Source organism: Hippocampus comes, unplaced genomic scaffold, assembly GCF_001891065.2.
Source record: "Hippocampus comes isolate QL1 unplaced genomic scaffold, H_comes_QL1_v1.1 scaffold585, whole genome shotgun sequence".
NCBI classification, from domain to species: domain Eukaryota; kingdom Metazoa; phylum Chordata; class Actinopteri; order Syngnathiformes; family Syngnathidae; genus Hippocampus; species Hippocampus comes.
In genome coordinates, this window is record NW_017805408.1 from 81,507 (window position 1) to 93,170 (window position 11,664).

Here is an 11,664-nt window from a genome sequence, read left to right on the forward strand (position 1 = left end):
CTGATTGGTTGCCGATAAACGAAACGATGTATGATGTCACCAAGTGGGCCGCGAGTGCATCAAGATGACAACGGGCACGAGAGAATGTTTTGCATGCGGGTATGCCAAACATACACTTTTAAGTGTGTTCGGCCATTCTGGTCGTTTTTAACCTTTTCATGCACCAATAATGGTAACTTGGAACCTGATAACATGATAAGCTCTCCACTGTAGTCGACGCTGTACTTGAAAGGGTTAATAAGATCCCATACAAAGGTTTTTTTTGTTTACTTTTTAACAAAAACAACAATCCTCAGTTTTTCAGTCAACATTCTACACAACTGGGCAAGGAAAAAAAAAAAAGAGAAACATGCAAAATGCGGTGTGATTCAAAGCCTCAGTGTTTGAACTTTCAAGTCAGTGCGCTAACCACTTTAGTCCACCATCCTGCCCACTGCGAGCGACCATCACAATCATCAAAATGCTGAACAACTTTTGTCGGGGCGCAGGCCGCCCACATCGCATTCGGCAATATTACAATCTTTGCGATGGCTCCCCGTGTGATTCCCGATTGAGTTTAAGGCTTCATTATTGGTTTTTAATTCATGTCTTTCTTTACCCTAGTGCAAAAAAAAATAAATAAATACATACCTGGGATTGACTCATTCACTCCCAAAGACGTTTTTAAACGTCTTTTCAGACTTGGTCTAGAATTGGCTGGTACTGAATGAGTTCTAAATGCCCGGATTCCTAAAAAAAACATGAAAAAAAATAAGCTTTGGCACCGAATGTGTTAAATGGTTTGAAAGCTGACAAAAGCCAATCGCACGGTGATAAACGGGCGACAAGTTTATCCCCAAAAAAGAGCAAGCGTGACAAATGCAGCCGGTGACAAGTGAATGGCAGTCAGTCTGGACTTTCCATTCTCAAGACTGCCAGTCTCAGGTATCGCTCCGGGTTACCGAATGCTAAATGGGGCAGCCTCGCCGTACAAAAGTGCCGCTCGACTGTCTGGGCGGGATTGCCTCGTGATCTCGCCCATTTTTTATTTATTTTTGAAGTGACCTTTCAGCTCCTGAAACCGAGATGGCTAACGGGCAAACGGAGGCGGGTTTAAAACGTTTGGAGGAGTGGGAGGGAGGATGTCATTTGTTGCCAAAGGACTCTGAATGAGCTGCACCGAAACGCTGCAATTTTAACCCCACAATCCTTCTGGGACGTGCCAACTGGCAGCAGGCAGCAAATGAAGCGTTTTTTTTTCTTTTTTTTTTCGGTAAGATGTAGTGATAGGTTTTTGTCCTCATTAAAACGGAAAGCCCGAGCGCGACCGCTGGCTACCTCATTAGTATTCAACTGCAATCCACTTGAGGTGGATTTCGATTCGAGGGATTTCGGTTGATAGCAGGCCACCGAAGCCGAGCGCAGGATAATGTATCTTGCGATTTAAAAAAACAAAAAAAAAAACGGACACCGTTGACGCTTGCTTTTGGAGTTTGCTAATTTCGTGTTTTGAGTCTTCCTGGTGTCTTGTTTTGTTGTTTGTTTTTTTTAATGTTCTAATAAACACACGCTTCAGCACACTTTCTGCTGAACGTGCCAATCGCTCCGAATTGTCGCCCTCACTCGAGAGCTGCGGCGGGGGTCATTAAATTTACCCAGCTGATCAAATCAGCGGCATTCAAAAGGAGCTCACGCTGCTATCATGAATTTCCGAAAGTGCTGATGATGTCGTGGGACCAGCTCGCCTACAGTGAGGGAAGAATTTTTGCATCCATTCAGAGATCCACCCCCCCCCCCTCCTCTAATTCCCTCTTGGACTATTCTGCACAGTAATCCACTTAATTTACGTATGCAAGCCCCTCCCTTATGGATTGACGAATGCGCTCGACTAATCCCACTGACACAGCTCGGGAACATGGAAATCAGGACATATAGCCTATATAAGTCTATTTTCTACGCCTGCGTTATGTACAGCCCAAACGACTCCCCTCCCCGAATTTAGCGATACAATCGGCAACACATGCAGATAGTCATCCATATACAGTATGATCATCCCGGCGGGCAAAATGTCTCCTCTTATTTGGCATTCCGTATGAACCTCGTCTGTCTTTTTCACAATGCGCAAGGGGTGAAGCACATCTGTGCATGGTGAATGTTAATGTTGTACCCCCCCCCCGCCCCCCTCCCCTGCAGTGTCCACTCTCCTCGGCGCTTTCAACTTGAACCCATCTGCACTCGAGTGACCTGTTTTTCCACACGGCGTTCGCCGAAGGCCGCCGGCTATTTGCTATTGCACAGGAGCGGTTATTGGCAGGATTATGCGGTCGCCAAATATGACCGATTTGTTTTTTTTTTTTTTTTCCCCCGCGTTCTGAAAGTAAGACTATATAAAAGGTCAACGTGTGGTTCTCCAGGAGAAAAAATTCATTCATTCATTTTCCGAACCGCTTAATCCTCCCAAGGGTCGCGCGGGGGGTGCCGGAGCCTATCCCAGCTGTGTTTGGGCAGTAGGCGGGGGGCACCCTGAACCGGTTGCCAGCCAATCACAGGGCACACAGAGACGAACAACCATCCGCGCTCACACTCACACCTCGGGACAATTTCGAGTGTTCAATCAGCCGGCCATGCATGTTTTTGGAACGTGGGAGGGAAGCAGAGTACCCAGAGATCACCCACGCAGGCCCGGGGAGAACATGCAAACTCCACACAGGAAGGCCGGACGACCTCTGCACTGTGAGGTCGACGCGCTAACCACTGGACCACCGGGCTGCAGGAGAAGAAATGCAAGATGCAAATCGCTCATCAGCGAAAAGAAATTTAGCTTCCCTCGGCCGTTTAATTCAGTTTGCTGCACTGGAAAAGATGGAGGATGGAATCAAGCTATCATACTCCCATTTGGGGCTTCTCTCTAAAAACGTCATTAACTCATCCAATGCCAAGGACGTGTTTTTTTTTTTGTTTTTTTTAAAGAATCCAGGCATTCAATCCCAGGTATGTCTTTATGTATTTAAAAAAAAAAATGCACATGCTAATTTAAAGAAGCGTGTGAAAATGGCTAACCCTTTCTGGGACAGCGGCCACTGCAGTGGGCAGGATGAAAACAACAAACAGAGAGCAGGAGTCAAAGAGAAAAAAAAAAAAGTGATTCTCCGCTCTCTGCATGGACTAATATTTACTTCATGAGGCCGTCCCGAGCAGCAAGCGCAACACATCAACGTCGCTCGCCGTCTTTTGCTATCGTCCCCCGACAGAAAAGAGCGGATAGACGAGTTGACAGCTGAGAAGGATGCGGGCAAAAGGGTTAGAATGACATGCGGGGACATGTTTTGAGCTCTGCCTTCACTTGACAGCGCAGGGGGTTAATTATGGATGGCCCTCTTAGTGTCGGCGAGGACTCGACGCTAAGTCGAAGAGACGAGCGGAGCCTCGCCTGCCTCCTGGCTATGCTTCCTCTAATGTTTTATTACTGCGAAAGGTTACAACGGGTGGCGAGGCTCCACACTCAAGATTTTGAAACAAGCTCGCTGACAGAACGAGTTAACCACATCCTCGGTTAATATCTTATGGCTGACCCATTTGTCTTGACGCGCTTGTGTGAGAAAAAGCATTGTCGTCGAGTCCTTTTTCGCAAACTTTTCCGAACTCGTCGTCTTTCCTTTCCAGGGATCCGCAACTACCATTTCATCGGTTGCCGACAGTCCGCGATGAGTCCGAGCCGAGAGTCCAAATGTCAAACAAGCCGCAGCAGACTTTTACGGCCAATGAAAATGACAAGTTCTATCACATGATTGACCACCGGGGTCGCACCAGGAGGGCAACCTCCTCAGGGAAGCGCACCGCAAGTCAAGGGTCAAGAAGATAGAACACGGGTGTCAAACTCAAGGCCCGGGGGCCAGATCTGGCCCGCCACACCATTTTATGTGGCCCGCGAAAGCAGCTCAAACATGTCAACTTCCGCGATCCTTTCTAAAGTGTCGACCAAAATGTTTAATTCTCACATGTAAAAAATAAGAGATATATTCTAAGCATTTTCTTGGAAACCGAACCCCTCATGATAGTAACTTAAACAATACTTGAATCAACAGTTTCAGTCATAACGGCCCTCCAAGTGAAACGGTCACTAAAATATGGCCAACCCTGAGATAGAAGCTCGAAAAGATTCTAACAACCCCTCCGGCATTTATTTCCCTTTTAGAAATGTCAGGACCTCTGATTTGATTGGATGAAATCCCCGATGACTCAAAAATCATCTCCAAGATGCTTTTATATGGTTTCCGAACAACGTATAAGCATTTTGGATAACTATGCATGGCATTAAAACCCTTTGAGGGTCAGCAGTCACGACAGTGGACAGCTTCTCGTGTTATCAGTTTACAGAGTGCATGAAAAGATTAAACAAGCAACAGGGGCAATTTGCGTCATTGACGATGAATACCATCATGACCAAAGACAAAATCTTGAAATAAAACATTATACTCACCACAGATCCCGATGCCGGGGGGCGGCAACGGAGCAACCTTTCTTCGCTCCCGCCTGTCTTCGTAAGTCAACCGTTTTCACTTCGACTGAGTGTTGTTGTGAAAGTGTCCAAAAAAAAAAAAAAGGATCGAACGAAATAAGCGGCGACCGCATCGATGGACCTTCAGAATAAAATTTGAAATCATGTCCGACATCGTCCTTCCCTGGAACGGGATTCTGAAGGCGCTGGGGCAAATAATATTTACATGGCAACAGATTGAAGCTGAAATCTGATTGGACAAACAAAAAAACAAACAAACAAACAAAAAAACTATGAAACAAAGATAAAAGATTGTTGGAAATGAATTATGACAGCTTCATTTAAGTTCTGAATGTGATTCTGATGTTTGGGTCAGCAGAGAAGGCCTCACTGTTTTTTTTGTTTTGTTTTTTTTAAATGAGGTTTTGGTTGTATTGTTCTGTTCCCGCAATGCTCGACTGTGACAGTGGACTGAGACCGAACAGCACTTGGTGGTTTCCAGACGGACATTTTATTGCTTGTAAAATGTCTGTCACAACAATCCGTCATATCCTCACATGATGTTATCCTGCAGATGAGCACATTTTCGATTCCGCGGACTGCAATTATCTCGGTGTGGTCTCACTTTGCGGGATCGTGGTTTTCGAGCCGTTTCCGGCTATGAAAGCTACACACAATGGGAAAACCGCCACGGTAATACCCGGTTTGCTTTCGGAGACAGCTTTGTAGGCTGCGGAAAAGCACAGTGCAGTCATTTCGCCCAGATTGGAATTATAGATTGTCAAAAAGAGTCATCTGCTGACATTTTCAAGTTAAGTCATTTAACCGGTACTCATTTAGCGAATTTCATCGACAACCAGCAACTTTTAAATTGTGGCAAAATTTAATGTTAGATCCTGCCGTCCTCCATTTTTTTTATTTTATTTTTTTATTATTATTTTTTTTGTGTGTTGCACATTAGCATTGAATTTGTGCTTGGTGCACGAATGAGTCACGTTTTGAGAGCTAATTCACCTGAGATGGTTTGGAGTCAATCCCTGTTATGAAGCATTTCACCTGCGGTGTTTGCAATTGGGAAACCGGAGGGCGATTTTTGCGTCGTCATGGGGAATCCGGGCCATCTGGTCTCATTCATCATTCTCTCTCATCTTGTCACTCCATATCAGGCCGACACTCCTCCCTAATTTTCTTCCTAATTTGTTTAGATGCAGGAAGAGCATGAAGAGCAAAAGGAGGGGTTGGGGGGGGGGATTATTGGACATTGAAATGTAGAAACAAGTAGAGGGGAAGAGACAGTAAAAAGGAGAACTGCAGAGTCCGCTAAAGTGTGTGTGAGGTCACTAAGGTCTGTGTGTATGCGACGACTATCTCCTTCGGTAAACTAACTGAACATTCGGAGCACTTTGTGTGGTGACAAAGTCCCCGCCGATCACACATTTACAGGATTTTGAAATGACCTCAAAGTCCTTCACACAAAACATCGTGATTTCCTGACGCAATTTTTGTTTGAAATAGCGGCAACACGTTTGGAGGATCATCTGGGAACTACCGTAGTTGTTTGGGTGAGGCTCTCAAGATTGTGCACATCTCGCACGACTTTAAACGGAATGAGAGGAGGCACTTCCGCTGGCTATGAAACTAATCAGCTGTGTTCACGCCCACAACGGCGCAAGCGCCCGTTTCTGACTGCGCCCAAAATATCAAGCTCCAACCACTCACATGGGTAAACCGACCAAATAGCGGTGTTGGAAAGCGTTCACCCACTTGTTACACTTGTTCCCCTTTTCCGCTAAGCTAACATTGAGTTATTCTCGAGGGCATTTGAACAAATCGCTCATGCTTTACACCGGCCCCCCGTAAGGCATGTTGACATTACTTTAATCTCACGCTTCAGGAAAAGCAAAGGAAGCCTGCGCTGTGCATTTGGTAAAAGAAAAGTATAAATTGTGGAAAGGTGAAGATTTTGGCTTGCTAGCCAGGAAACTGCTTCTCGTTTCCTCCTTCGTAAAAATGAGCAAAGCAGGGCTGACTTTTGTAACAGCGCAAGAATCATCTTGTCTAGGTGCTTAAGTCTGCCTATTTACTCCCTGGTGGAGCAAGAGTCCGGGGTTTTTTTTTTTTCTCAAGCTGACAGGGTTTGAATCAGGGTTCGCTAATCCTTAGCATTAGCATGAAAATTGCTCCGTGGACTGAACACTGCTGGCGTTTGACTAAACGTCCTTGGGTGAGTTCCGACACAATCCAGAGCAGCTCCCATAGCTCAATTTCCATTGCTGAAGTCATTGTTTTCTTTTTTTTTTTTGGGTCCCAGCATTTCAATATTATTTCTCATAAATGGAGCCTGCGCGTTTGATTCTTTCCAGCGTTGGTCTAATATGCCTTTTGTAGAAAAATGAAATCACAGTTGAGATTGCTGCGGATGAAAAAGGAAATGAAAGGCTCTCAGGCTACTTTTAGAGGGATGTGGACCAAAAAAAAAAATGGCTATGCCCATGAATGTACATGAGAACAAAGAAAATACAAAATATAAACACAGAAGGGTAAAAAGGCAGTAAAAAAAAGAAAAAGAAAAAAGAAATGGATCATGTTTAAAAGCCCGCACAGTAGGCGCATACGGCACATCCCCGAGGCAGGCTGGAACATTCCCCAAAAGGAAATTACTTTGAAATTCTGTTGCCTAGAAATGCGGACACCACAAATATTCTGTATTGAGAAATTCACTGACTGACACTTCAACAATAAAAAATATTTTTTTTGGGGGGGGGGGGCGGTAGACAATAGATGCTTATGAGATTCCGCGTCAAGTTCCAGGAACGTGTTGATGTCATGCTGAAAATGCCACCCATATAGACATTTAAATATACACTCCAGCGATGAATTGACAGGCCGACAAAGAAATCCGTCATTGCAGCCTTGAGACGGGCAAACATCAGACAGACCATAATGATGTGCAGCTTTGATGTTCAAGGCAAAACTCCTCACATGACAACATCATGAATGCACCATTTAACTTCGGGACAGTGACTTCGTATTTCATTATTTATGTTTATAAAAAAAATAAAAAGAAAAAAGTTTGAATGAGCATGTACTTGTAATTACTTTCTTCTTTTTGCTCTACATGTCTGGAGCAAATAAGAGGGTGAGGTGGGGGGAGGGGTATGGGGGTGGGGTGGTAGTGCAACAGAATGGTAGGAAATTGGGTACAGTGTAAGCTAGATGCAGTAAATAGGGGCAGAACTGAAGAGCCCCTCACTCACCGACACATTTTATTTTTTCAGAAATAGGCGACGAGCAGACGCTACTCGGTTCACTTTGTAATTTCACACACGGAAAGTGGCCAGCCACTCTGGACCCCCAGCGATTTGCGCGCAAACAATAAAAAGTCACCCCCCCCCCACCCACCCGCCAATAATATGTCCTCTTCCACGTGACTTTGATTTGTTGATTTCAGGCCGGTTGTCTCGGTGAACGTGTTGGGCGGCGGCGCCCGTGTCAAAATGGAATGCCCTCGTGAAATCGACGGCGTGCACGAATGCGATTGTCGGCGAGCGTTCGTGATCGAGAGAGCAAGGCCTGAAATGTGGATGGAACCTCGCGGTGCAGCTGTTTTTACTCCGGAATTCAGTCGAGTTTAATATTGAGGGACTCCGAGCTGTCCAAACACATCACGGTGATAACACGCGCTTGCAGTTTTAATGCGCTTGGGTTCCTGCCGAGCCACATTCTCCCCCCGCTCAGATACGGCGGCGGCAATGTTTTCGATGCTTTGCGGATGGATCATAGGTCGACTCCTATCTTGCAGTTGAGCTGGAAATGGGTTGATTACTTGATTTCGAAGGTCCCGTTGATCTTGTTTGGCTTGTATCTCTGCACGGAAATGATGTCGCATTATTTCAACTTTGTGGCCGACCAAAGAAAGGCTATTTTGTAAAATAATGGACAAGTATGTTTTTTTTTTTTATATAATATTGAGTCCACGAGCATCTGCCTACTCCGAAATAAGCGCAACGCCGTTCTGCTCGCAACCTGACGTTAAAATAGCTTGCTTGCTTGCTTTGTGTTTTTATGTGACAGTGACAATGTGTCAAAAGGAAAGATCCCAGTTGCTAGGCAGATTCTAGCGGCCTTAAATAGAACCACGCACGCTGCGTATGTCTATCTACCAGGTTCTATAGCGCTTGTATTCATTAGGGTTATGGTGGAGCAGGAGCCTCTCCCAGTTGAGAGGCGAGTGGGGGGTACACACACTGGGCTGGTTGCCAAACTCTCTGTACAAGTTGTACTTGTGCTAAATATTTACCAAGAGCTCCACAACAAAAGTTTGTTCTGAGCTCAAGTTTGTTCTGAGCTCAAGTTTGTTCTGAGCTCATGCACTTTTTATTCGTACCAGGAAGGGTGACGCTATGTAGGACATTTGGGAATTTTTTTGGGGGGGGTTGAAAAGGCAAGGTAGCTTTAAATGCACTTTCCGTAATTCACAGTACATTTTAAAAACATGAACCCACAAGGGAAGACATTGGAAGGCAATGTTGAGAAATAAAAGGTAGCTCACGTCTAGCTCATGGCTCCCCACCCCCCCCCACAAAAAAAATTCTTGATTGCTTTTTCATTCCGATTCTACATTTTTAAACGATTGTTTGCCTGAATAATGAAACAGAATGACGGTCACTGTGACCTGACTGAATGCTTGACAATTTGCAAACATTGACATGAATACGAGGAAGAACTGATTACATTTCAGCGGTCAAGGCGCGAGGTCACCGTGGCTCTGCACGGAATTTGTGAGATGCAAGTTAGAATTTTTTTTTTTTTTACTGTGCATTACCTCTTCAGACTTGTATTTTAACTGATCCATACTGTGAATATGAAACATATTTAGGTCCGATATATGCTTTTGACAAGGGCATACGGCTCTTTTCCCATCCCGTCCAGTAATCCTTGTCCTCTCACAGTCTGGACATATTTGTAGACGTGTACCATGCTGCAGCGGATTTGCGTGTTCCGGGGGACCTTGCTTGGCATACTGTCCCAGCTGTCACGGTGGAGAACGTGCGCCAAGTTTGACACCGCGGAGTACACTGGAAGCAGGGGTTTGCCAGATGGAACCAGCGGCTCCGCGACTCCAAGATGACAGAAATTCACAAAAGGCGCCCGCACGCATGAACCCGCCAAGTCCTTCGTTGACACACACTTGGCAGGTTTGGTTATATCGGAGCCCGAACAGGCGAGCGTCAACAGCAATCACACTGCTCCGACATCATCTTCCTCACCCCCTCCCCAGAGAGGACGGCACAGAAACGCCAACTCAATCGATATACCTGCCATCTCAGTCAACACGGCAAACGAAGCCTCGCAAATAGCTCAAGCGTTGCTACCAGAACCGGAAAACCTTTTACTTTGAACCCTTACGAGACAGCGGTCACTACAGTGGACATCTTATCATGTTATCGGGTTTCAGGGTTCATGAAAGGGTTAAAGTCGCGTGATACCGTCATGAGTTTCCGATAAAAAGAACGCAATGCGAAGTTGATCTTCTGGTATGGCGTTACGAGTCCAGTCTGACCGGTGTGGAGATCAACGTTATCTGGTGGGCGGCGGCTTCCAATCGGTGCGGTTTTGTTGCGGCATGAGAATGGATAAAATTCCAGATTTTATACGGATAACGGCAATCTCGCATCTCTGGTGCCTCCGCGTTCACGCGCAAACCCCTCAAGTATGCACACACGATCGAAAGATAGAATACCGAAACCCCCGAAAGAAAAACAAATATTGCGAAAAACACCCATGCCAGGAGCACTTATGAAACATCCCACCGCACAAGACCCGCGGCGCTCACCAATCCGTTTGCCTGCGCCTCGATCAAATTTGCCAAATTCGCCTTCGACGAGCCGGCTAGCTTACGCCAAAAAAAAGTTAAGACAACGTCCGAGGAGGCGTACGCAACTTTCAACCACCAGATTGCCCACGTGTGAAAGGACACACCTTGACAATGACTCAGAGCAGTCAGCCAAATTTCCAAACAGGTGCAGCAAGTGTTTTCGCTTGCGCAAAAAAAAAAAAAAAAAAAAAATCAGGATATGCCGATTAAAAAAAAAGTTTTCGGGACACAAAAGAACATACAATGACTAATACATTTTCCCCCCTTTTAGACTTCAAAGCCTTCTACAGAATAGCTTTTAGGATTCGAAAATGGAACGCTTGATTCAAGTCGAGTACAACTTCATTGTCAAATGTGCTGTATACAGCACAGATGAAATTTCCTCCCTCTTAAACAGACAACAAGAGGAGCCGCTGCGGGTGCGGGTGCGGGTGCGGATGTTAAGTGTTCAAAAGAACACTTAACAGTCAAGGTTCAACACATGTCGTCCGAATCAGGTCATTCATGTTAATCATTTGCCGGGATGTTGGAAATACCCCAAGCTCAAAACATGGTCCACGTAGGTAGGGGTGGGTGAAGGGGGGCACAGTGAGTGAACGGTTTCCAAATGAATATCGACTCGTCGTCGGCGGTTGAAAGGGTGGAAGGCCATCAAAAAACATGTGCTTGAAACCCTGAGGAAAACGGGTAGCGCCACGTTTCGTTGCCCCTCCTCTGCGAACAACATAAAACAAGATTAATCAATTTCTCCCAAAGGCAGCGTGTTACATCACTTCTCCTGTTCGCTAAGTCCCCAAACATGGGATCAATCCAGATGAAAGCCATAAAAGCAGTCACTCAGAGCTGACAGATCAAGGCCCGGCAGAGTGAAATGTTTCTGCTATTTTGGCTCTTTCAGAACTGGCGGCATGCGGAGAAACTGCTCATTAGAAGGCAAGTGTGACAGAACCTCTCTCACCCCCCCTTTTCCCTCCCCCACACGCCGCCACTCCACTAGAACTCATCCAAACAGAGGGGGAGGCAGAGAAAGGAGGAGGAGGCGAGATGCAGATGGTGGTAAAAATTCTGAGAAGAGAGGCGAAAAAAAAAAAAGGCACAGGCGGAAAAGGAATGCTGGGAGGTGGAGTGAAAGTGAAACGAGAGGAGATGGGAGGCTGAGCGACACGGCGGCGGAAGGAGAGAGACGGGGCGACGGAGAAAGGAAACATGCCAGCGGACGTCATTAGCCCTTGGGACCAAAGGCTGTTTAACGAGCACGCTCACAGCACCACTCCATTATCGGGGGGGTGCCCGCTGGCGTTAAGCCTCC

At 46.0% G+C, this 11,664-nt stretch overlaps 1 protein-coding gene across 2 annotated transcripts in view; it reads right to left on the reverse strand.

Annotated features, from left to right (window-relative positions):
• Positions 1 to 5,499: 5,499 nt before the first annotated feature.
• Positions 5,500 to 11,664, reverse strand: part of samd12 (sterile alpha motif domain containing 12) — an 85,620-nt gene continuing 79,455 nt past the window's right edge. For both annotated transcript variants that reach the window (XR_002168652.1, XM_019873683.1), the window contains one exon: positions 5,500 to 5,669. The gene's annotated coding sequence lies outside the window, so the exon portion shown is untranslated. The remainder of the gene's footprint in view (positions 5,670 to 11,664) is intronic.